This window comes from Arachis ipaensis, chromosome B6 (assembly GCF_059453495.1).
Source record: "Arachis ipaensis isolate K30076 ecotype BB chromosome B6, ASM5945349v1, whole genome shotgun sequence".
NCBI classification, from domain to species: Eukaryota; Viridiplantae; Streptophyta; class Magnoliopsida; order Fabales; family Fabaceae; genus Arachis; species Arachis ipaensis.
This window is the reverse complement of record NC_142441.1, coordinates 62,717,016-62,743,667: the sequence shown is the minus strand read 5'-3', so window position 1 is coordinate 62,743,667 and position 26,652 is coordinate 62,717,016. Positions and strand designations below refer to the sequence as shown.

The 26,652-nt window shown below is 37.6% G+C and overlaps 1 non-coding gene across 1 annotated transcript; it reads right to left on the bottom strand.

Annotated features, from left to right (window-relative positions):
• Positions 1–24,957: 24,957 nt before the first annotated feature.
• LOC148555825 (small nucleolar RNA R71) lies at positions 24,958–25,065 on the bottom strand. Its single transcript, XR_015887320.1, has one exon. It is a non-coding gene; the product is annotated as a small nucleolar RNA R71 (small nucleolar RNA).
• Between the last annotated feature and the right edge of the window lie 1,587 nt (positions 25,066–26,652).

Below are 26,652 nucleotides of genomic sequence, written 5' to 3'. Positions count from 1 at the left end.
CCATTTTGTGACCCTGGGAAGCACCCCATTTCATGTTCTTGATATTCCCAACCACCATTATCATAATAACATGAATTATTTTGTGGTGGTGAGAAGTACCCATGTAACTTGATTGACGAAAAGATGATCTATACTCCATTTTTCTTCAAAATACTCTGTATCAAACAACAATCACCAAGATAAAAGAGATTGGAATTCCCCTTGTCACAGATGAGGAAATTCCCAGTGAGGCAATATCACAAACAGTTAGTTAGCAAAAGAAAATAAAGAAACAAAAGAAAACAAAGACAAAAGAGAAGTGTCTAATCTAGTAAATCAATCACCCGGTAGTTTGTTAATCACAATTAATCCCCGGCAACGGCACCATAAACTTGATGCACGGAAACTTGTCTCTCAACAAATTTCCCTTCGGCAAGTATACCGAATTGTCGTCAAGAAAAACTCACAATAGAGTGAGGTCGAATCCCACAGGGATTGATTGGTCAAGCAACTTTATTTAGAGGAATGTTCTAGTTGAGCTAAACAGAAATTTAGTTGAGGAATTGCAGAAAATTAAATAGCGGGAAAGTAAATAGCAGAAAATGTAAGTGCTGGAAATAAATGGCGAAATGTAAATGGCAAAAAATAAATTACAGAATCTTAAATGGGGATTTGGGTAGATGAGCATAAAAGTAAATGGCAGAAAATAAAGAGAATGGGTAAGATCATAAATGGGGGATTCATTGGGCTTAGGAGATGTTGTATTCTCCGGATCAAGTTCATTCTCATCTCTTCCTCAATCAATGCATTCATTAATCTCCTTGGCAATCATAAGTGATTGGATCCCAATTCCTTGGCAACCCAACCTCTCTAAGCTTGAACAATTGCCCAATTCCTTGATTTAATTGCTCATGGAAAGAGATGAAGTATGGTCACTGATTATACTATATGTATTTCCAAATCAAAGTGTTGGTAGGATTATATGTCACTATATCCATCTAAACCCCAATTCAGTCCAACATGAGAAAGCATTTCTAGCATGATCTCCTCATTCCTCTTCCAAGGTTCCGAGGAGATCCAATTATGGAGAGCTTCTCTTCCAAGATAGCTAACCAATTGGATGAAGAACGAAAGCTTTCTAGTAAAATCAAGAGAAAAGAAAGAGGAAGAATAATGAAAACTATAATTGATCCATCAAATTACAACAGAGCTCCCTAACCTAATGAAAAGGGGTTTAGTTGTTCATAGCTCTGGAAATGGAAGATGGTAGAGAAGAGTGCATTCTGTAATTAAACTAGAAATTACAGAGAAAGTAAAATATACAAAGTATAGTTCTCAAGTCCCAGATCCCTTTTTAATTCAAAACTATCCCTATATATACTACTCTTCAGATCTTCTAGTTAGCTCTTCACGTCTTGGATATGGGCCCTTGATCTTTAGTTGAAGCAGTTACAGTCTTTAGTTGGCTCAGCTTTGCTTGTAAAGAAAGTGTGAGTTAGGCATGATGGGAAATTAGTTAGGACGTTAGTGGCGTTAACGTTAAGTGTAAACTTGGGTTCGAAAGCGTTAGTGACGATAACTTTTTCACTAACATTCCAAACTAGTTGATCCATGTTAACTTCAACGTTAGTGGTACTAACGTAACCACTAACGTAGCCTCTTAGCCCTTCGCAAGCGCTATTGGCACTCACTTTTACCAATAACGTTGCTCTTTGTCCCTCTCTTCCACGTTAATGGTCCACATTAGTGTAACTAACGTGGCCCTTAACGTGGGCATGCCAAGGCTCGAGAGCGTTAGTGACACTTACCTTTGTCACTAACGCTTCAAAACGCCCCTTCCTTCCACGTTAGTGCTTCACATTAATGGCATTAACGTGACCACTAATGTGGGTGTGCTTGCCATCTCCAACGTTAGTGAAAAAGGTGAGTGTCACTAACGTTGGCCTATCATTCATTGCTCCACATTACCCTTCACGTCAGTGGTCTTAACGTGACCACTAACGTAGGCAATCTAGGCTTTGTCTAGCGTTAGTGACAAAGGTGAGTGTCACTAACGCTTGCGACTTCCTCTTTACTCCACGTTAGAGTTCACGTTAATTGGATTAACGTGACTCTTAACATGGCTTAGTGTGGCCTTTTGGAACGTTAGTGGTGTTCACTTTTACCACTAACGTTGGAGCTTCCCCTTTCTTCCACGTTAGTTCCCACGTTAGTGTAACTAACGTGGCAACTAACGTGGGTTATGATGGCTTTCGATGGCATTATTGGTGGTAACTTTACCACTAATGTTGCAAGTTTGCTCCCATTCCACGTTAGTGGTCACGTTAGTGAAGCTAACATGGCTGCTAACGTGGCTCTTATTTGCTTCCTTTGTCCTGAAACCAAACAAACAAGGTGCTTCAAAGCTTTGTTTCAAGTCATGAGATCATGCATCATCCATTTCATCATTCAATTCATGCATAATTCTCATGAAATCATATAAAGTTCACAATGTTTGCTTGAATCAAGATGTAAGTGTATATTCACCCAAAACTTGCTTATTTACTAAGAAAATGCATGAAAATACCCTAAAATAGTAAAGAAAAAGGTCACTGAAACTAGCCAAAATGCCCTGGCATCAAGTATATTTAAGTCTGTCAATTGAAGGTCTTTTATATAAAATTTAGTTCTGATGAAGTTTCAGAATAGAACCCATGACCAAAATAAAAAAGAAAGGAGTTTTGTAACTTTTTGTACAAGAGTGGCAACTGGCATACATGGTAGTGCACTTATGGGTAGCAAGTAGCAACTAGCAAGCAATTATTAGGGTAGTTCAAAGAAGAAAATGATAAATTTTATTCTCATTAAACTAATTCAAATGAAAAAAGAAATTATCTATTCCATCAAATATTTAAAATAATAAATATTTATCCTGATTAATTGAGGCATGTAGGAAGAAGAGCAAAATTTATGCTAATCTCTAAGTCAAATAGTTGGAATACGCATGAAATTCCTCTGTTAAAGTATATTTAAGTCTATCAATTGAAGGTCTTTTATATAAAATTTAGTTCTGGTGAAGTTGCAGAACAGAACCCATGACCAAAATAAAAAAGAAAGGAGTTTTGTAACTTTTCGTACAAGAGTGGAAACTGGCATGCATGGTAGTGCACTTATAGGTAGCAAGTAGCAACTAGCAAGCAATGATCAGGGTAGTTCAAAGAAGAAAATGATAAATTTTATTCTCATTAAACTAATTCAAATGAAAAAAAAATTTATCTATTCCATCAAATATTTATAAAAATAAATATTTCTCCTGATTAATTGAGGCATGTAGGAAGAAGAGCAGAATTTATGCTTATCTCTAAGTCAAATAGTTGGAATAAGCATGAAATTCCTCTGTTATCCCAAATGAAACCAACCAATATGAAAAGCAGTCCACAACTCACTGAAATAATAACATTATACAACAAGGCTAAAATAAACAAAGCAGATAAATAAAATAAAAAATAAACAATTGAAAAACAGCGATATAGAAATTATTCTATAATCCTCAATAAAGAGTTATTGGGAATCCACCATAGAACACCTCACAGAAAGCAGAGAAACAGAACCATAATGCCACCGAACACACTACTCGCAGATAATAAAAGTTTTGCTACCTTAAATAATAGACTAACCTAAGCCCCAGGTTCATTTCACAAGTACGCAGTCCAAATTCAAACCAGAATATAAACTCAGTCAACATTCAACCCTCATCTTGCTCATGTTCACAAACATCACCACTTTCCACAGCCAACAAAAATACCCAACAGCTAATCAAGTCCTAACTAAGCAACAGAAAATCAGAGAAGAAGACCACTTACCACAGATGACAACCCACAAACGGCCAATGCAGCGAAGCAGCAGCAGCAAAGCACAATCCACAATCAGCCAAGACAATGAAGCAGAAGTAGCAACGTAGAAGCAGTGAAGCAGAAGCAGAACAGGGGAGAAGCAAGGACGCCGTGGAGAAGCAGTGAAGCCTCGGAGAGGGGAGAAGCAGTGAAGCCTCGGAGAGGGGAGAAGCAGCGATGCCGCGGAGAGGAGAGACTCAGCGACGCCGGGAAGAAGGAGGCAGCGACGATTCGGGAAGAACACAGCGACGATGATGGTGCGACGATGGTGAGTTGCGATTTAGGGCTTCCTGGTGACTTGCGATGACGGTGCGATTTACGGCTTCATGGAGAGCTGCGGTGCAATGACGTCTCTGATTCTGATGGCATGGGTTAGGGTTCGGTACGGTGGAGGGAGGAAGAGTGTTCTTCGCTCTTTGGTTTCGAAGAGAAGATGAGGGCTTTCTTAGTTTCGTTTTGCTGTATTCCTTTATTAATTAAGGAAAAATTAATAATCAATAATAGATATATAATATTTATTTTAAAATTATTTTAATTTTATTTCTTTATATTAATATTTATTATATATTTATAATAAAAATATATAATATTTATTATAAATTTATTTTAGCTTTATGTGTTCAAAATATAATATTTTTTATATATTTATAATAATATATAATATTTATAATAAATTTATTTCAATTTTATTTTTTAAAATAATATTTGTTATTTATTTATAACAATAGTTTTTGAGTATTTTATAAATTCAATATTTATAGAAAAAATAGTTTCAATTTATATAATTATCTGAAATTATTTTTATTAGTAGTGTTTAATTTGTATAATTATTTAAATAATATTAAAAAATGGTGGTTTCATAAATAATTATTGTAATGGTTGTAAAACCGTTCTTTAAAATAGTCAAAGAGAACGGTTTTATTTTGTTACTATAGCATAATGAAAAAATGAACTTCAATAGCAACACTGTAAAAACCGTTGTCTAAGACCATCTAATGGAACGGTTTTAAAGTGTAGCATTTCGGCAACAGTTTTAATGCGTTTCTTTTGTGCAATTCTTTAAACAACAATAAAAAACCGTTGCTTAAAGCCAAATCATGGTAACGGTTATAAAACCGTTCTTTAAAATAGTCAAAGAGAACGGTTTTAATTTGTTGCTATAAATTGATGAAAAATTGAATTCAATAGTAACACTTTAAAAAACCGTTGTCTAAACCTATCTAAGAGAACGGTTTTAAGGCGTTGCAAAATTTGGCGTTGCTAAAGGCCATATTTGTTGTAGTTACCCTTAGTGGTCAAGTTAATACCAATTGACACCAATCTACTACTAAGCCAATTAGTAGTTAGATTGGGACTTATGAGTTGAAATTGATCAAACCATTTGACGTACTTCAAGCATTGAAGTAGACTTTTAACGTACTTCAAGCATAGAAGTAGACTTAATGAGCTTGGTTCCTCATAATTGTCAAGATATGGTTATTAGAAAAGGATGGTGACCCCAATTCCTATGCCTAGCCAAGAGTTCCTTTTATTATCCAAACTTGAAATCCAAAAATCCCAATTCCTTGATTCTTGTTAAGTTAGTTTAGTTGTTTACTTAGTTCTAGAGTAGCAATAGACTTATATGCTCTCTGATGAATTGCATCATCGACCCCCTTTTTCTTATCTAAAAGGACCATAAAAAGAGCATAATTGTAATTTCATGAACTAAATGATATACATTATGGTACATTGCTTTGAAATGGGTTTTTGTTGAATTTCAGGTGAAAAGAGCAACAAAAGGGGAAAAAAACAACAAATAAAGTTGGGAGTGTGAAGCTGGGCGTGCCACTTGAAGCTCTGGGCGTGGCACGCCAAGCTTTTGAAGCCAAGTCTCAAAGAGGGCGTGCCACTTGGTACTATGGGCGTGGCACACCAGGCTTAAGTTCCAGAGGGGTAATTTTGAGTCCCACTATGGGCTTGGCACGCCAAGAAGGGGGCGTAGCATGCCAGGGCATATGCCAGCCTGACCTCATCTCATTCAAATGAAGATATCTTAAGCTACACAACTTCAAATGTGGTGATTCTAGTGCCATTAGAATGTAGACATCCAGGGCTTTCCAACCATATATAACACTTTATAATGGACTGATGCGGGCAGAAATTGGCGAATTAAAAATTGTTAAAATATATACGTTGCAAGTATAGTTCTTAATTCGCCAGAAATCCGCCTATCAATTTAGAAAGATGTCACAGAAAATTGAAATTAAAATACTGGGAGTATGAATCCCAGGTCGTCTCCCAAAGAGTTACAGAAAAGTGTGCTATTTTATTAATCAGAGATTTTCAAAAAGGGTTGAATTGAGCAAACAGGAAATTAAATTGGTGAATTTGAATAATGTAAATAAAAGCCTTGATTGGGAATTGATTAGTTGGAATCCCTATTATTGTTGGAATGCTCTCAGGATTAATTGACAATTGAAGGTTGTCCTGTTTAGTTATCCTTCACTAGGTAAAGGAAAGTCAAACAAGTTGGAATGCTACGTCCGTTCACAAGTTGCAATCCACTTAATTAAAAGGGATTGGTGTTAGTGATTAGGAGGCAATCTAACCACAAACCCAATTACAATTTTTCTTTCAAGCCTCCCAACTCAAGGGTTCCTTTCAATCTATTCCCCATCAAGTTAGGGAACTACTCGCTCATTGTAAATGTAAAATTCATAGCATATAAAAAAGAATTAAAGGAAGACATTGTAAATAAAAATTGAAATAGTAAATTAAAAATAAAGGTGATCCTTGTATTAAATAATCCTAAAAATATTCCAATGGTAAAATTAACAAAGCAAAGAACATGGAAGAGTGAAGCCAAGTAAAGAAAACGAACTAGAATGACGAAGTCTTGATGAGGTAATAACTCTTCTCAGTGTTCCAATGCCAAAAAAAGTAAGAGAAAATTAAATCCTAAGAACTATGAATGTGTAGAGAGAAAACCTAAGGGAGGAGTAAAACTAGATCTAAAAACTAAAAACTGTGTAGAATGAATGTTGTCTCTGGTTTCTGCATTTTCTCTGGCTCTAGTCTGCTGTTCTGGGCCGAAAATTGGGTCAAAATAGGGTCCAAAATCACCCCCAGCGATTCTGCAAATTATGCAGATCGCGCATGCCACGCGATCGCGTCGCTCATGCGGATGCGTCATTCGCGTTTCGCTTCACCACACAGGCGCGTCGTCCACGCCTCTGCGTCGCTCGTGCTTTTCCATTTAACGCGGTCACGTCATCCATGTGGCCGCGTCACTGCGATTTGATCTTCTCCGCACGGTCGCGTCGTCCATGTGGCCGCGTCGCTTCTCGCTGGTCATCTCCTCAATTTCTTGTGTTCCTTCCATTTTTGCTAGCTTCCTTTCCAATCTCCAACTCATTCTTGCCCTATAAAGCCTGAAACGCTTAACACATAGATCACGGCATCGAATAGAATAAAGGAGAAGTAAAATGTATAATTAAAAGTCTCTAGGAAGCAGTTTTCACTCATGTAATAATTTCAGGAAGGAAATATAAATGCATGCTATTTTAATGAATAAGTGGGTCAGGATCATGATAAAACCACACAATTAAACACAATATAAACCATAAAATAGTGGTTTATCAACCTCCCCACACTTAAACATTAGCATGTCCTCATGCTCAATTGAAAGAGATAAAATAAACAAATATGAATGCAATGCAATCCTATATATATGAATGCAACTATATGATTCTTGCCCACTTGATCGAAAGTAAATAAGCTCTTCAAAATAATTACAAATCAAATTCCACTAATTCTATCATTATACAGTAAGACAGACAAAGGTGCAAGAGGATAGCTCATGAAAGCAGGGAACATGGAAATTCAAGCATCGAACCCTCACTGATCATGTATGTACGCTCTGATCTCTCTAGTGTATAGGGTAATCACTCTTTCCTTCTCTAATCATGTTCTCTAACTTTTGTTCTTCTCCTAACTGATCAACAACAGTTAACATACCAATGCAAACATCATGAGGTCTTTCTAGGGTTGTAATGGGGCCAAGGTAGAGGTAGGGGTATATATATGGTTAAGTGAGCTTATAAATTGAATCTTTAATTAACCCAAGCTTTAATCTAACCTATATATATTTAGTGTAACCTTACAATTCATACCTAGCTACCCAGAATTCCCTTTTGCATTCCATACTCATGTATCAACTTTTTATTTTAAATTTTTTTTTCTATGTGCATTGATCTTTGAATTCTTAATTCAGCATTGGGGTGATTTTGTCCCCTCATTTATTTATTGATTTTTTTTATAGATAGACATAAAAATAAACATAGCTTATCAATGCACATAGATTTTTAATTCTTATTGTTTCACATGAGTGGGTATCCAAATTTCCATTGTATTATCATGACACATTCCCTTAATAACTTTTGTTCCCACAATTTCCCATATTTAACTAGCACACACAATTCTATCTTAAGCTAACCAAAGATTCAATTTGTGATATACAATTGTTTTTCCGCTTAAGGCTAGTAATGTGGTGAAATATAGAACAAACAGGATTTAAAGGCTCAAAGTGGTTAACAAAGGTAATTGAAAAGGGTAGACTTAATTTGGATAAGTGAGTTTAAACAAAAGATGGCCTCAATCATATGTAAGCATACGAATATAATAAATATTGGACATATAGGATGAAACAAAATATAGATTACAATCATAGAGAAGTAAACACACAAGAATAAAATGTTTATGGTTAAATAATGTAACCATACATAAAGGCTCAAATCTTCACAGGTTGTGTGTTCTTTAGCTCAAAAATCATGTTCCAAATACAACTTCAAGCAGATTTATCATAAAAAAATTTTTTTAAAAAATTAGTGAAATTTTGTTCCAAAGATAGAGTCTTAGAAGAAACTTATTGTCTTTTCAATCAAGTAGAGCATGCATGCAACTAACCTATTACTATGCAATTTATCCTATTCTATAAAAGAAAGAAAATCTAACTAAAATATCCTAATTTATTGGTGCTAGGGAAGAGAAATTACTTCCGAAAGTCAGGTACTGACTGACCTCCCCACACTTAAGGCTTTGCACCATCCTCGGTGCCATTTGTCAGGAACAGGGGTGGGCTGGTTACAGTATCTCCATAGTTGGGACCATCATGGCTCCCTGTGCTGGTAAAAGAAGTGGAGTTCAGGGTGTTTAAGTCCTTGAAGTGTCCCTTGAGTAACTCCTTGAGGTGTTTGAATCGGCGCTCGTTACGGCGCTCTCTTAACTTCGCTTTCTGTTCTTGCCGATCTAATCTTTTGATTATCTACTGGAGAAATTCATCTGTTGTAGGTGCTTGTGGTGTTGAAGAAGGGATATCGGCAACCGGTGTAGTAGGAAGGCTTGTAGTGGCTGCTGGAAGTCTGAGGTACTTCCCATTGGGGATATACTGATCATCCCGTGGAAGCATGGCTTTGGTGTCTCCAGCTCTGTAGGAAACTCCGGCTGCTGAGACAAGATCTGAGACCAAGGCGGAAAAAGGTAAGTTGCCCGCAATTTGTACGTGTCCCATGGCATTCCGGATATGTCTTGGTAGATTCAGAGGCTGATCTGTAAGGATGCACCATAGTAGAACGGCCATGTCTGCAGTGAAGGAGGACTCGTGAGTGCTCGAAAAGACGTAATGGGACAGGATCTGTGCCCATATGCGAGCCTCCAAGGTAAGTGCTGAAGCCGACATTCCCTTAGGGCGGGTACGATGGTATCCGTAGATCCAACGGCTGCTAGGTAGTGCGATAACTCTGAGAACAGCTTCCCAGTCAAATTGGTACATCTGGCGCTTGAGTGCGGCTTCTTGAAAGGCATCCAATCCTTCTGGAATAGGGGGAAGACCTAAAGCTTTTTGAATGGCCTCTTCTGTAATGGGTACTTGCTTTTGACGAACAAAGACAGACTGCAGGGTAGGCAGGTAGAAGTTAGAGTAGAATTCGACTCCCCAAGAAAGATTGGCCTGCCTTGGTTGTCTCTGTAGGAAACCCCATTGTCTTCGTTCAATTTGCGGCTCAACAAAAGTAGCAATATTGGGCGGGAGGATAAGAAGGTATTCGTTGTTGTAACTCCTTTCAGCTAGAATAGGGAACATCTGCTCACAGTAGCGATTTGGAAATCGCGCAGTGTCCTTTGCTGGAATGGCTTTCTCCTTTTCATCAACCTTGATGATCCTCTTAACTCTTTTTGTTGAGGGCTTGACTGCAGTTGAAGAAGACTCTGCCACTAGTGCTCTTTTAGTTCCTCTCCTTGCTGGGGGTTTGGGAGTAGCTTTCTCTTTTCCTTTCTTGGTGGCCATCCTGAAAGGGGAAGAGAAAGTAAATTGAATTCAAAGAGATATATAGCAATGAAGAGAACGGAAAAGGTGGTGATGGATGCACATTAGGAGGTAACCGACATTAACACATGCTCATGAGTACATGTGAAAAGTCATCAAAGGAAAATAGCTAGTGCATATATTGACAAGTGAATGCAAGGTGTTTATTGGCATGTCGGAAAAGGGCATGAGTAGCATAGACCAAGCATTACTTTGTAACAAACCATCACGTTTGTATTGACAATTAAATTCAATTAATATAATAGTAAAGGGAATTTGTGAAAAGCAAGCGTTGAATATTAGAATAACATAGAGAAGTGCATAATGCCATATGGGCTTTTTCACAAACACATAGCATGCAAGGTAAATAAAGTATAGAAAGTAGTAAAGTGAACATGCAAGCAACCCTTTAAAGAAAATAATATATAATTGCCAAACAATTTGCAACAATCCACAAGCATATAAGGAAGAATAATGACTCAAATAAAATTCTAACACCATGTAAAAAGGAAAGAAGAAGAAAGAAAATATGAATAATGAAAAGAAAAAAAAGAAAAGAAAAGAAAATAACATATAAAATAAGAAGAATGAGAGAAAAGGAAAGAGGGAAGAAAATAAAACCTTGGTAATGGAGGTGAGAGAGATAGAGAGTGAAAGGTGAGATAGAAGGAAGAAGGGAGGAGGAAGAAATAAGGAGGGAAAAGAAAAATTAGGATTTGGAGAAGAGAAAGATATGATATTTGGCAAAAGTAGGAAAACTGTGCGCCGCAAGCGACGCGATCACATGGGGCACGCGGTTGCGCGACTTGCGCTTAAGGTGATTGACGCGGTCGCGTCGCCACGCGATCGCGTGACCCAGTTTGTGCCAGTGGCGCGAGGGTTGCCTCGCACTCGCACAACTCTCTGTTCAAAATTATTAAAAGCCAAATTTTAGGTGGCGCGATCGCGTGGGCATGTGATCGCATGAGTGGGCAGTTTATGGGGTACGACGCGGCCGCGTGGGGCACGCGGTCACGTGAAGGAAATTGCGCGTCTAGCGCCAGTCCAGCACCGCTCTAGCAAAACTTTCAGCTGTGCACCCGTTTTACGTCGAAAATCAGGGCACGCGGCCGCGTAGGGCACGCGGTCACTGATGACATGTCATCATGTCATGCTTTTCTATGCTTTTTCATACAAGAAATTTATGATTAGTGCTTAAATATTGCTTTCTTTGGTGCTTAAATGGTATATTTCTTTGATCTTTTGATTTGATAAACTTTGTAGGAAATAAGAAGAAAAATAAGCAAAAAGAGCACAAAATAATCTAAAAAGAAGAAAAGAGGAATTTTGGGCACACTTTGAAGTTGGAGCACACTTTGGAGGCTTAGGCCACACTTCTAAAAGCGTGACCCATGACCAAATCAAGGAAGAGAAGCGTGGCCCAAAGGAAGAAAAGCGTGGCTCAAAACAAAGAGCAAGAGAGGACAAAAAGCTTGAGCTAAAGTTTGCCTCAAACTTTAGCTCAAACTTTTGGAGGAGCTTGAAAACACCCTGGATGGAGCAAAAGCATGCGCCAACATTTGCCTCAAGCTTTTTGGCAAACGTTGGCGCCACACCAACACACCCAGGGGAGAAAAAGCTTGCGCCAACGTTTGCCTCAAGCTTTTTGGCAAACGTTGGCGCCACAAGGCATACAAGGGGTATACTTCCAACAATAATAACTTGAGCTACAGAGCTCCAAATGAGGTGATTCAAAAAGCAATGGAAAGTAGGAATAAAGAGCTTTCCATGAATATATGGCACTGCATGGCGGACACTAAAATTGAGGGAGAAAACTGCCCCGAAATGTGCATAAACGAATATGGTGGCAACCTGCAGTGAGGCCAACTGACCTCTGCACCTTCGACGGAGTATAACTCGAGCTGTAGAGCTCCAAATGATGTGCTCCCAAAGGCATTGGAAAGTAGACATTCAGGGCTTTCCAACAATGTATAATAATATGGGGTGAACAATGCGTTTGAGCCTCCAGAACTGGCGTTTTCGACCACGTTTGAGGCAAACTTTACCTCAAACGCTGCACACCAAGGCCAGCGACCTTGTCCTCTTCAAATGAGCATAACTTGAGTTGTAGATGTCCAATTGAGATGATTCCAATTGGGTTAGAAATCTGACATTCAGAGCTTTCTAACCATATATAATAGTCTATAGTGGGCATGAAATTTGCAACGTTGACAAGCAGATAAAGTAGTACCCCAACATGCATGCAAGAAGTCCCAACGTTTGGCTAAAAGTTTGACCTCAAACTTTAGCCCAAACGTTGGTAGCAGCAAATAAGGGCAGCTGGTATAAAAAGTTTGAGTAAAAGTTTGCCTCAAACTTTTACTCAAAATTTTACTCAAACTTTTACTCAAACTTTTATGATTCATGGCTCGGTTCACAATGGGTTTCTCTCCAACTCCAAGAGCAATCAACAGAGGCTTTTGTCAACCCAATTCTATCAAGAGCAAGGGCCCAATTGACACCACTCAAAGGCACAAGAGATAGTTAGAATAGAAATTTCATTTTAATTGTAATTTGTTTTGAATTTCATTTTCATTTTGTAAAAATGTCTATAAATAGGTATCTGTTTCATTTTATTGAGGAGGCGAGCTCCACTAGGGAGCATTAGGAATACAGAACTCTTTCTCTTTAGTTTTTCTTTTTGTTTTGAATCTTGGGTTGAGAATTGAAGAAATTCTGTTTCAATCTCACCTTGAGAATTCTCTCTGTTTTCTTCTTCTGCAAACTTTCAAGTGAATTGTGATTTGAATCAAAGTTCGTTTCATCGCTCTCATCTTTAATTTTCCTGCATCTTGTTTGCTAGCGGATCAAGGAAGGAATTGAGATCTAGACTTGTTTTCTAGTCTCATTGATTTCCTGAGATCTTCAACCTCTCATTTAGATTTTGTAATTGAGCTGCATTTCATTTTCTGTTCGGTTCCTCAATTCAATTTACATTTAGCTTGCTGCAAATCTCATTTACATTTCCTGCACAATTTTAAATTCCTCTGCAATTGCTCTACATTCTGATTCACTGCAATTTTGCTTCTCTATTTACATTGCTCTCAGTTTACTTTCCAGCAATTTAAATTTCCAGTTGCGTGATCTATTGTTCTCTTTAATTTCCAACACCCCAGCCCCTTTACATTTAATGCAATTTACATTTCTTGCAATTTAAGTTTCAGCTATTTTACTTTCTTGTTCTTTAAGTTACTGTCCAATTACTTTCTGCACTTTAATTTTCCTTGTCATTTACTTTCTGCTGCATCAATTATCACTCAAATGTTAGCTTGACTAAACTAATCACCCACTAAAGTTGCTTGATCCATCAATCCCTGTGGGATCGACCTCACTCCCGTGAGTTTTATTACTTGATGCGACCCGGTGCACTTGCCGGTGAGTTTTGTGTTGGATCGTTTTCCGCACATCAAGTTTTTGGCGCCGTTGCCGGGGATTGATTTAGATCAACAATGATTAAGTGGGTGAGAAGTCTAGATCAAGCATTTTCTTTATTTTTGTTCTCTGTTCTAAGTTGAAACCAAGGTGTTTGAATTATTGCCTCACTAAGAAATTCATCTCTGAGATATGAATTTCAATTTTTCTTGGTGTTCTGTTTTACAAAATTCAAATGGAGTTCAACTCATCTTATGATCAAACAAATTTTATGGGATATTACCCACCATCACCAATCTCTAATGGTGGCTGGGAATATCACCAAGAGAATACACATTCTGAGCACTCCAATTCATGGAGATTTGCTTCAGAGACACAAGATAAGCAAGAAAATCATATGGGATATCTTCCTCCACCACAAAATGATGCAAGTTGCTATTCTAATGATGGCTGGAGGGAGCAAAACCAGAAAACATTTGAGAGCCCATATTCTACTTATCAAGAGCCATCTTCACTCGAACGTACTATCAATTCACTTATACAAAATTTTCCAACCTCATCTTCCAGTTTTTCATCTGAAAATTCTTCATCACTGGACTTTGTCTCCACACAAAATCCTTGCCAAAACTCACCATCCACACAAATTTCCATGAACCAAGGCCCCTCAAAGCTTGAAACCATGTTTGAAAGACATGAAAGGGAAGTACAAAGATCATGGAAAGAACAAGAGAACTCCTCCAAAAACATAGAAGTGTTGATCAATCAAACGCTAAATGAGAAGGAGGAGGTGGAAGAGCAAAATGAAGATCCACTTCAAAAATCTAGAGAATTGTTGAAAAGACAAGAACAATTCATGAAGGAACAACAACAAGCCTGGAAAAGGGAAGAAATCATCCGTCAGAGGACGAATGAGCACCTGGAGAACATAAGGAAACACTTAGAACCATCAAACAGTAAAAATCAATTTGTGAAGGAGGAAATGGAAAAACAAGAACACAAAGTCCCTGTGTCAAGTAAAATTGCAAAAAAGGAAGAGGTGGTGAAAGTATTGGAACCTGAAACTGCACTTGAGATGACAAGAGGACCTGAACACTCACAACCTCCTCAAACTCCCCTGGACCAAAAAGTCTCAACAATTGACTCTGAGATTGAAAGGTATGAAGAGGAGATGAAGAAAGCTTGGGAAGATCAACAAACCTCCTCAATGAAAAAGCTATTAAGTCAAATGTTGGGTGCAATGGAGGAAGTGGAAGAGCAAGAAAGTGAGAAAGACAACCAAAGAATTCCAAACTCAAGTGAAGCAGAGAAGTACATGAAGGAAGAATCCACAGAACCACCATTGCAAGAGACTCTTGATGAAGACAAAACTCCAATAATCACACAGCAACCAAGTCGTAAATTCAAGGAAGTGAAGGCAATTAACAAAAGCACCAAGAAGAGGATTGTGACCAAGCTACAAAAGACAATATTCATGAAGAAAAGAAGGTCAACTCCAAGCAATCCTCCCCCTGATCCAGCAAGCAAGCTCAATCAAGCCATTAACAAAAGAAAGCTTGCTGAGGAGAGACCAAGACAGGGGGTAATAGCTGAATCTTCTCCTCTCTTGAAGTCATTCCTCTTAACAAACTGGAAGAAGAGGAAGAAAATGAACAACATGTCAACCGTAGGTATAATTTCTCTTCTCTGCTTTGTTTTTGTTCTTTGTTTTGTTTAAATTCAATAAATTGGCATACGGTTACATTCTAAATTTGGTGTTGCCTTGCAACAAATTGTTTTCAATCTTTTTGGATGATTGCATCAAATCAAAAATTAAAGTGTCACACTAAGATTCTAAGTTTGGTGTGCCACTTAATTTTCTATGCAAGTCATCCAGCAGCACCACTTGTCTGCATAACCACAATGCCTTTGCATTGTTAATTTTCTTTTGGTTTGACATTTTGTTATTCTGTTTACTATAGTTATTTCTTTGTTTTTAATGCTTTCACTTATTTTGCTTCTTAACTGTTTTTGTATACATCACCAAGAAATCCTTATTTATGACAGATTCTTCACTTGGTGACTGTATTTAACAAATGACAGTTTCAGTTGCTTAATTTTAGTTCAAATAAAATTGACATGTGGTTGCATTCTAAGTTTGGTGTTGCTATGCAACAAAATATGGTTTTAATCCTTACAAGATACTTGCATCAATTCCAAGTGAAAGTGTCACACTAAGTTTGGTGTGCCACTTATTCTTTATGCAAAGTATTATGCTCACCTTCTTAAGTTTGCAATCACAATGTTTCTGTCTCTTGTGCCTTGATTATTATCTTTAATTTTGCTTGCTTAGAACACATGTACTACTAACTTTTCATTGTGTAAGACACTCATGATCCATCTTAGCCCCATAGCCATGGTTCTAATTGTTGCTTGAGGATGAGCAAGAATTCTGAGTTTAGCAAGGGAAGGAGGAAGAATAGAGGAAAAAGGACAACAACAATGAAGATAAACTACAAGGTTGTAGAGTTCCTTTTCTCCTCATTTGTTTCCAGCACTTAAATTGCATGATTGTCTTCATCCTTTCTGTTTACATGTGTGTATGAATAAAGCATGACTTGAATCTTGATTTGCAACATGGTGCTGTGTCATTATGATTACCAACTTGAGTTTTGTGAATTCAAAAGCAACAAAGTATCATGATCATAAACAAACAAGGCATTAAAGAAGATTTTAGCATGTGCATAAAAGTATTGGGGAGCTAGTATGTTTGATTGTTGCTTAATTGCATTAGATTTTATTTAATTGAAGTTTTCATCTAGCACGTTTTGTGAAATCTTTTAAAATCATGAAAACCTTGAAAGCAAATGCAAAATAAAGCAAGAAAAGAAAAAGGGAAAGAATGAGAAAGCTGAAGGCTCTGAGTACCAATGGCAATTTATTTGTTAAGTGCTTGTGGTGTTTATGTATCAAGCCAAATGCTTGAAAACAAAACACTTAGAAGTCAAGGTTAGGCTCAAAGTGCAAAAGCACTCCCTCAAAGCTCAAGGCTCTGAGCATCAATGATTAGAGAGTCAAGAAAAGAAAAGAAACAAATGAGGTTAATGAAGTCCTCTAATCAAATGCTTGTGGTGCTTATGTATCAAGTGGTAATACTTGAAAACAAAGCATTTAGAAGTCGTAGCTTTGTTATCAACTCATGGGGCAAAGCACCCATAAGGAGAAGCTAATAAAAAAAATCAAAAGCTTGTTTCAAGGAAGAAATATAAGAGAAAGACTTCATAAATTGAGCTAGATGGAAGCATCAATCATTTACATTTCTTTTGTGATTGTAGCATGCTTAGAAAACTAGCTTACCATGAACATTGAGTTGCTATTCTTCTTACCTTGGATTGTCAATCTCTATTGCATGATTCTTTTCTTGCTTGGGGACAAGCAAGGTTTAAGTTTGGTATTGTGATGACATGTCATCATGTCATGTTTTTCTATGCTTTTTCATACAAGAAATTTATGATTAGTGCTTAAATATTGCATTCTTTGGTGCTTAAATGGTATATTTCTTTGATCTTTTGATTTGATAAACTTTGTAGGAAATAAGAAGCAAAAAGAAGCAAAAAGAGCACAAAATAAGCTAAAAAGAAGAAAAGAGGAATTTTGGGCACACTTTGAAGTTGGAGCACACTTTGGAGGCTTAGGCCACGCTTCTAAAAGCATGACCCATGACCAAATCAAGGAAGAGAAGCGTGGCCCAAAGGAAGAAAAGCGTGGCTCAAAACAAAGAGCAAGAGAGGACAAAAAGCTTGAGCTAAAGTTTGCCTCAAACTTTAGCTCAAACTTTTGGAATAAGTGAAAATGAACCAGGGAGCAAAAAGCTGGACCAAAAGTTTGCCTCAAACTTTTGTGCAAACTTTTGGGCAAAAAGCTGGAGCAAAAGTTTGCCTCAAACTTTTGTGCAAACTTTTGGACAAAAAGCTTGAGCAAAAGTTTGCCTCAAACTTTTTGGCAAACTTTTGACATCACAAATCAACACCCTGGAGAGCAAAAGTTTGCGCCAACGTTTGCCTCTAACTTTTTGGCAAACGTTGGCGCCATGAGTGTGCAAGGGGAGGCCAACGTTTGAGCAAAAGTTTGACCCCAAACTTTTGCCTAAACGTTGGTATCAGAAAAAGAGGGTGGCTGATGTGAAAAGTTTGAGTAAAAGTTTGCCTCAAACTTTTACTCAAACTTTTACTCAAGCTTTCATGATTCCAAATCCGGTTCAATTCGGTTCTTCTCCAAACTCCAAGAGCAATCAACCAAGGCCTCTATCAACCCAATTCCATCAAGAGCAAAGGCCCAATTGAAGGCTTGAAGACCATTTGAAGAAAGTGTATAAATAGCATAGGATTTAAGTTTTTGGAGAAGAGTTTTTTTCCTTGAAGTTTTTCAGAGAGCTTTCCTTTTAGTTTTCATAGAGAGTTTTCGGAGAGCTTTTGGTGTTGAGTGAATTTTAATTTCTAAGTCTCGGGGAAGGAGAATTGAATTCCCTTCCTCTTAGTTTTCTTGCTTTCAATTTCAATTACAATTGTCTTGGATCTTGGGTTGGAGAATTGAAGGAAATCTGTTTCAATCTCATCCTGGGATCTCTCTCTGTTTCATTTTACTGCATAATTGAATTTCCATTTTGGTTAATTGCTTCTGTCTTCTACTTTCTCTGCAATTTACAATTTACAATTCCTTTGCAATTGTTCTTGTTGGATCTAGGAAGGCATTGAGATCTAGACTTGGTTATCTAGTCTCTTGGGTCCTGAGATCCAGATTTCCCATTTTCAATTCTCTGTTTATTGCTTTCAATCTCATTTACATTTCTGTTTATAGATCCGATTCAATCCAAGTGATCTTCTACTTCTCTGTTTGTTGCAATTTACTTTTCCTTGTTTAAATTCTGCGAATCCAATTCCCAATTCCCTTTACAATTCAAGCCATTTACATTTCTTGCACTTTAAGATTCTGCAATTTACATTTCTTGCGTTCTAAGTTTCTGCCATTTAATTTCTTGTTCTTTAAGATTCAGCACTTTAAATTTCAGTTCTCTTTACTTTCATGCAATTTACCCATTCCCTTTACTTTCCATGCAATTTAAATTTTGTTAATCACAAATCTCTCAACCAAATCTTGATTCGCTTGACTAAATCAACCGCTAAACAAAAATTGCTCAATCCTTCAATCCCTGTGGGATCGACCTCACTCCCGTGAGTTATTATTACTTGATGCGACCCGGTGCACTTGCCGGTTAGTTTTGGGTGTTTTGGAAAATTCAATTTTCCACAAAAACACCATCAAGTTTTTGGCACCGTTGCCGGGGATTGATTAGATTGACAATGATTAAGTGAGGTGGTGATCTAGATCTAGAATTTTTATTTCCTGTTTCTTTAATTTTTGACTAACTCACTAACTGTTTGAAGTTTTGTCTCAACTAACTACACTCAAATTTCAAGAATACCACTGTGCATTCTGTTTGGTGATTTATATGTCACAGGAAAGAAGAAAGGTCAGAGGAAAGGATATCAATGAAGAAGGAGTTCCTGAGAAAGAAGAACACCACAACATGAAGCCGCAAATCATTACACTAATCAAGAACAATTGTTCCTATGGTGGAACTCCACTGGAGAATCCTAAACAGCACCTATCCAATTTTCTGAGAACTTGTGGTGCTGTCAATCTCGATAGTGTAAATCATGATACCTATAAGTTCTTGTTATTTCCCTTCTCACTGAAGGATGAAGCGGCACAATGGCTTGAAACCTTTCCCCAAGGAAGTATAACTAGTTAGGATGATTTGGTTGCCAAGTTTCTAGCCAAATTCTCCTCGTCCCAACAAAACATCAAGATGAAAGAGGGAGTACATCCATTCATACAAGGAGGGGAAGAACCATTGTTCAAAGCATGGGAAAGATACAAGAAGGCAAGCAACAAAGCGGATTTCCAAGCGTTCTATGAAGGATTAACCCCGGAAACAAGAAGAACGGTGGATCACTTCTCAGATGGCCTGCTCAATGCAACAGCAACCATCCAAGGAACTGCAGAGTTCAATGACAAGAGAGCCAATAACCAACACTCATTTGAGACCCCACAGAATGCAACTTCAGAAAAGGAGATAATGAATCTTGAAGGAATAAAGGCAATCATGAATCAAAGTAAACAGCTACATCAGCAAACTCAGCAACAATTGGAGTCAATAGCTAGACAAATTGATTTTCTCCATTCTACTACAGTGAATGCACAATTTCCACCATGGAAGCCACATTCTTATCTAAGAATGAGGGAATCTCAACATCAGGAACAAAGGGACTTCAACTACAACAACCCCAATTTCCCAAACCTGCAAAAACACCACCATACCAACAATAATCACTACATACCACCACACTACCCACCCTTCCAACCCCCAACACCCCACAACTAACCAATCTCACAAGACTCTCAGAGGATCACCAATCTGGAGATCTTAGTAGAGAGAATGATGACACATCAAGATATGATAAGCAAACACCAGGAGGCCTCACTCGGGAGAATTGAGAGGCAAATGGAACAATTAGCTAAGAATCTCACAGAAATGAGTGAGAAGAGGGCTAAAGAAAAAGAATCACTCATCCAGGATGAGCATCACAAAGCAAAGCCTCACTTAGGAGGACAAGGGGACAAGGAGAAGGAACCTCAGAATCTGAACTGAGCAAGCACAGAGGATGTCAAGCTAGTGAGAATAAAAGAGCGCTTGTTGAGAGGCAACCCAACCGGAGGTAACCATCTCTTCATATCTATTTTAATAAAAAGGCTAATTAGTTTTATCTATATTGCAAGAAGCTAAGTTTGGTGTTACACACCAAAATAATATAAAGGAGAATGAAGGATTCTAAGTTTGGTGTTCCACCAAAATCCCATTATAAAACACTTTCTCACTATCTGCATAATGCTGGCTTCAAGCATGTTGGATGAACTAGTTAGCTATTTTGCTGTTTCCTAGTTTTCAGTTCCATGGCTTTTGAAAAAAAAAATAAAGAGAAAAAAAAATTATCACACATGGTTAATTTGATGCATGAAAACCATTGGCAAGTGATGAGCGGATAATTTATACGCTTTTTGGCATTGTTTTTAGTGTGTTTTTAGTAGGATCTAGTTACTTTTAGGGATGTTTTCATTAGTTTTTATGTTAAATTCACATTTCTGGACTTTATTATGAGTTTGTGTGTTTTTCTGTGATTTCAGGTATTTTCTGGCTGAAATTGAGGGACTTGAGCAGAAATCAGGTTCAGAGGTTGAAGAAGGACTGCTGATGCTGTTGGATTCTGACCTCCCTGCACTCAAAGTGAATTTTCTGGAGCTACAGAACTCGACATGGCGCGCTTCCAATTGCGTTGGAAAGTAGACATCCAGGGCTTTCCAGCAATATATAATAGTCCATACTTTGGCCAAGAATAGACGACGTAAACTGGCGTTCAACGCCAGCCTTCTGCCCAAATCTGGCGTCCAACGCCAGAAAAGGATCCAAAACCAGAGTTGAACGCCCAAACTGGCACAGAAACTGGCGTTCAACTCCACAAATGGCCTCTGCACGTGCTACACTTAAGCTCAGCCCAAACACACACCAAGTGGGCCCCGGAAGTGGATTTATGCATCAATTACTTACTCATGTAAACCCTAGTGACTAGTTTATTATAAATAGGACCTTTTACTATTGTATTAGACATCTTTGGTCTCAGTTTTAATCCATTGTTCATCTTAGGAGACTATTGATCACGTTTTAGGGGGCTGGCCATCTCGGCCATGCCTGGACCTTCACTTATGTATTTTCAACGGTAGAGTTTCTACACTCCATAGATTAAGGTGTGGAGCTCTGCTGTTCCTCAAAGATTAATGCAAAGTACTACTGTTTTCTATTCAATTCATCTTATTTCACTTCTAAGATATCCATTCGCACCCAAGAACGTGACGAAGGTGATGATTATGTGTGACGCTCATCATCCTTCTCCTTTATGAACGCGTGCCTGACAAACACTTCTGTTCTACATGAAATAAGCTAGAATGAGTATCTCTTAGATCTCTTAACCAAAATCTTCGTGGCGTAAGCTAGAATGATGGCGGCATTCAAGAGAATCCGGAAGGTCTAAACCTTGTCTGTGGTATTCCAAGTAGGATTCAATGATTGAATGACTGTGACGAGCTCCGAACTCGCGATTGCAGGGCGTTAGTGACAGACGCAAAAGGATAGTAAATCCTATTCCAGCATGATCGAGAACCGACAGATGAATAGCCGTGCCGTGACAGGGTGCGTGAGCATATTATTCACTGAGAGGATAAGATGAAGCCATTGACAAGGGTGATGCCTCCAGACAATTAGCCGTGCTGTGACAGGGCATTGGATCATTTTCCCGTGAGATGACCGAAAGTAGCCATTGACAGTGGTGATGTATCACATAAAGCCAGCTATGGAAAGGAGTGAAACTGATTGGATGAAGATAGCAGGAAAGCGGAGGTTCAGAGGAACGAAAAGCATCTCCATTCGCTTATCTAAAATTCCTACCAATGATTTACATAAGTATTTCTATCCCTATTTTATTATATAATATTCAAAAACTCCATTATCAATTTATATCTACCTGACTGAGATTTGCAAGGTGACCATAGCTTGCTTCATACCAACAATCTCCGTGGGATTCGACCCTTACTCACGTAAGGTATTACTTGGACGACCCAGTGCACTTGCTGGTTAGTTGTATCGAAGTTGTGACAAATTATGAATGTGTAATCACGATTACGCGTACCAAGTTGCTCACGTGCCAGGAATAGTTTGCGCCTGGACATCACAATTTCGTGCATCAAGTTTTTGGCGCCGTTGCCGGGGATTGTTTGAGTTTTGGGCAAGCTTTTGGTCCGGTAACATCAGTGCCAAGTTTGATCCGGCAACAGCACCAAGTTTTTGGCGCCGTTGCCGGGGATTGTTCGAGTTTGGACAACTAACGGTTCATCTTGTTGCTCAGATTAGGTAATTTTCTTTTTATTTTATTTTCAAAAATTTTTCAAAAATATTTCTAAAATTTTCTCATCTTGTTTTCGAAAAAAATAAAAATGTTTTCAAAAAAAAAATTTTTTTTTTATTCAGAATTTTTAAGAATGAATTCCAGTGTTTCATGAAGCATGTGAAGCATGGCTGGCTGTAAAGCCATGTCTAATTCTTTTGGATAGAGCATGTTAGGCTTGTCATGTCTGAATTACACTCATATTTTGATTAAAGCTTGGCTGGCTATTAAGCCATGCCTGACCCTTTGATTGGAGCTTTAAGACTAACATGACAAGATTCCTGGAATTCATATTAAAAATTTTGGAATCCTTATTTTCTTTTTCAAAAGAATTTTTCGAAAAATATAAAATAAAAATCCAAAAAAATTAGAAAATCATAAAAATCAAAAAATATTTTGTGTTTCTTGTTTGAGTCTTGAGTCATGTTATAAGTTTGGTGTCAATTGCATATGCATCTTGCATTTTTCGAAAATTCTCATGCATTCATGGTGTTCTTCATGATCTTCAAGTTGTTCTTGGTTAGTCTTCTTGTTTGATCTTGATGATTTTTTGTTTTGTGTCTTTTCATGTTTATCATATGCATTCTTGAATTCTTAGTGTCTAAGCATTAAAGAATTCTAAGTTTGGTGTCTTGCATGTTTTCTTTGCATTAAAAATTTTTCAAAATTGTGTCTATGATGTTCATCTTGACATTCAAAGTGTTCTTGGTGTTCATCTTGACATTCATAGCATTCTTGCATGCATCACATGTTTTGATCTAAAAATTTCATGCATTGCATCTTTTTAGTGTTTTTCTCTCTTGCATCATAAAAATTCAAAAATCAAAAAAATATCTTTCCCTTTTTCTCTCATCAAATTCGAAAATTTGGGTTGACTTTTTCAAAATTTTTAAAATCAAGTTGTTTCTTATGAGTCAAATCAAATTTTCAATTTGAAAATCTTATCTTTTTCAAAATCTTTTTCAAAAATCAAATCTTTTTCAAAATTCTTAGTTATTTTCGAAAATTCAAAAAAATATTTTTCAAAAATCTTTTTCTTATTTTTATACCAAATTTTTGAAAATAACATAATCAATTAATGTTTTGATTCAAAAATTTGAAGTTTGTTACTTGCTTGTTAAGAAAGATTCAAACTTTGAGTTCTAGAATCATATCTTGTGATTTCTTGTGAATCAAGTCATTAATTGTGATTTTAAAAATCAAATCTTTTTCAAAACTAATTCCTATCATATCTTTTCAAAAATATCTTCTTATCTTATCTTTTTCAAAAATATCTTTTCAAAATATCTTTTCTAACTTCCTAACTTCTTATCTTTTCAAAATTGGTTTTCAAAATTTGTTTCAACTAACTAACTAACTTTTTGTTTGTTTCTTAACTTTTTCAAAACTACCTAACTAACTCTCTCTCTCTAATTTTCGAAAATATCTTCCCTCTTTTTCAAAATTTCTTTTTAATTAACTAATTATTTTTAATTTTTATTTTTTATTTCAAAAATTTTTGAAAATCACTAACATTTTTCAAAAAAAAAAACCATTTTCAAAAATCACTAACTCATTTTCAGAAATAATTTTCGAAAATTCCCTCCTTCTCTCTCATCTTATTCTATTTATTCATTCATATCCTAACATCTCACCTCACATCTCTGCCATCCTCACAGTTGTGTTTCTTCCATTATATTACATTCTTTGTCTCCCCCTCTTCTTCTACTCACACAGGGATCCCTATATTGTGGTATAAAGGATCTCTATTATTATTATTATTTTTCTGTGCCTTCTTCTTTGTCATATGAGCAGGAGCAAGGATAAGAACACTCTTGTGGAAGCAGATCTAGAACCTGAAAGGACTCTGAAAAGAAAATTAAGAGAATCTAAATTACAACAATCCAGAGATAACCTTTCAGAAATTTTCGAATAGGAAGAGGAGATGGCAGCCGAAAATAATAATAATGTAAGGAGGATGCTTGGTGACTTTACTGCACCTAATTCCAATTTACATGGAAGAAGCATCTCCATTCCTGCCATTGGAGCAAACAACTTTGAGCTGAAACCTCAATTAGTTTCTCTGATGCAGCAGAACTGCAAGTTTCATGGACTTCCATCTGAAGATCCTTTTCAGTTCTTAACTGAATTCTTGCAGATATATGATACTGTTAAGACTAATGGAGTAGATCCTGAAGTCTACAGGCTCATGCTTTTCCCTTTTGCTGTAAGAGACAGAGCTAGATTATGGTTGGATTCTTAACCCAAAGACAGCCTGAACTCTTGGGATAAGCTGGTCACAGCTTTCTTAGCCAAGTACTTTCCTCCTCAAAAGCTGAGCAAGCTTAGAGCTGATGTTCAAACCTTCAGACAGAAAGAAGGTGAATCCCTCTATGAAGCTTGGGAAAGATACAAACAGTTGACCAAAAAGTGTCCTTCTGACATGCTTTCAGAATGGACCATCCTGGATATATTCTATGATGGTTTATCTGAGCTATCAAAGATGTCACTGGACACTTCTGCAGGTGGATCCATTCACCTAAAGAAAACGCCTGCAGAAGCTCAAGAACTCATTGACATGGTTGCTAATAACCAGTTCATGTACACTTCTGAAAGGAATCCTGTGAGTAATGGGACGCCTATGAAGAAGGGAGTTCTTGAAGTTGATACTTTGAATGCCATATTGGCTCAAAATAAAATATTGACTCAGCAAGTCAATATGATCTCTCAGAGTCTGCATGGAATGCAAGCTGCATCCAACAGTACTCAAGAGGCTTCTTATGTAGAAGAAGCTTATGATCCTGAGAACCCTGCAATAGCAGAGGTGAATTACTTAGGTGAACCTTATGGAAACACCTATAACTCATCATGGAGAAATCATCCAAATTTCTCATGGAAGGATCAAAAGCCTCAACAAGGCTTTAATAATGGTGGAAGAAATAGGTTTAACAATAATAAACCTTTTCCATCATCCACTCAGCAACAGACAGAGAACTCTGAACAAAATGCTTCTAATTTAGCAAATCTAGTCTCTGATCTATCCAAGGCCACTGTGAGTTTCATGAATGAAACGAGGTCTTCCATTAGAAATCTGGAAGCACAAAGGGGCCAGCTGAGTAAAAGGATCACTGAAATCCCTCCTAGTACTCTCCCAAGCAATACAGAAGAGAACCCAAAAGGAGAGTGCAAGGCCATTGACATAAGCACCATGGCCGAACCTGTGAGGAGAGGAGAGGACGTGAATCCCAAGGAGGAAGACCTCCTGGGACGTCCAGTGATCAATAAGGAGCTTCCCTCTGAGGAACCAAAGGACTCTGAGGCTCATCTAGAGACCATAGAGATTCCATTGAACCTCCTTACGCCCTTCATGAGCTCTGATGAGTATTCCTCTTCTGAAGAGAATGAGGATGTTACTGAAGAGCAAACTGCCAAGTTTCTTGGTGCAATCATGAAGCTGAATGCCAAATTATTTGGCATTGATACTTGGGAAGTTGAACCTCCCTTGTTCATCAATGAACTAAGTGATCTGGATCAACTGACATTGCCTCAGAAGAGACAGGATCCTGGAAAGTTCATAATACCCTGTACCATAGGCACCATGATCTTTAAGGCTCTGTGTGACCTTGGTTCAGGAATAAACCTCATGCCCCTCTCTGTAATAGAGAAACTGGGAATCTATGGGGTGCAAGCTACTAGAATCTCATTAGAGATGGCAGATAATTCAAGAAAACAGGCTTATGGACAAGTAGAGGACGTGTTAGTAAAGGTTGAAGGCCTTTACATCCCTGCTGATTTCATAGTGCTGGATACTGGAAAGGAAGAGGATGAATCCATCATCCTAGGAAGACCTTTCCTGGCCACAGCAAGAGCTGTGATTGATGTTGACAGAGGTGAAATAGTCCTTCAATGGAATGAGGACTCCCTTGTGTTTAAAACTCAAGGATCTCCCTCTGCAACCATGGAGAGGAAGCATGAAAAGCTTCTCTCAAAGCAGAGTCAACCAGAGCCCCCACAGTCAAACTCTAAGTTTGGTGTT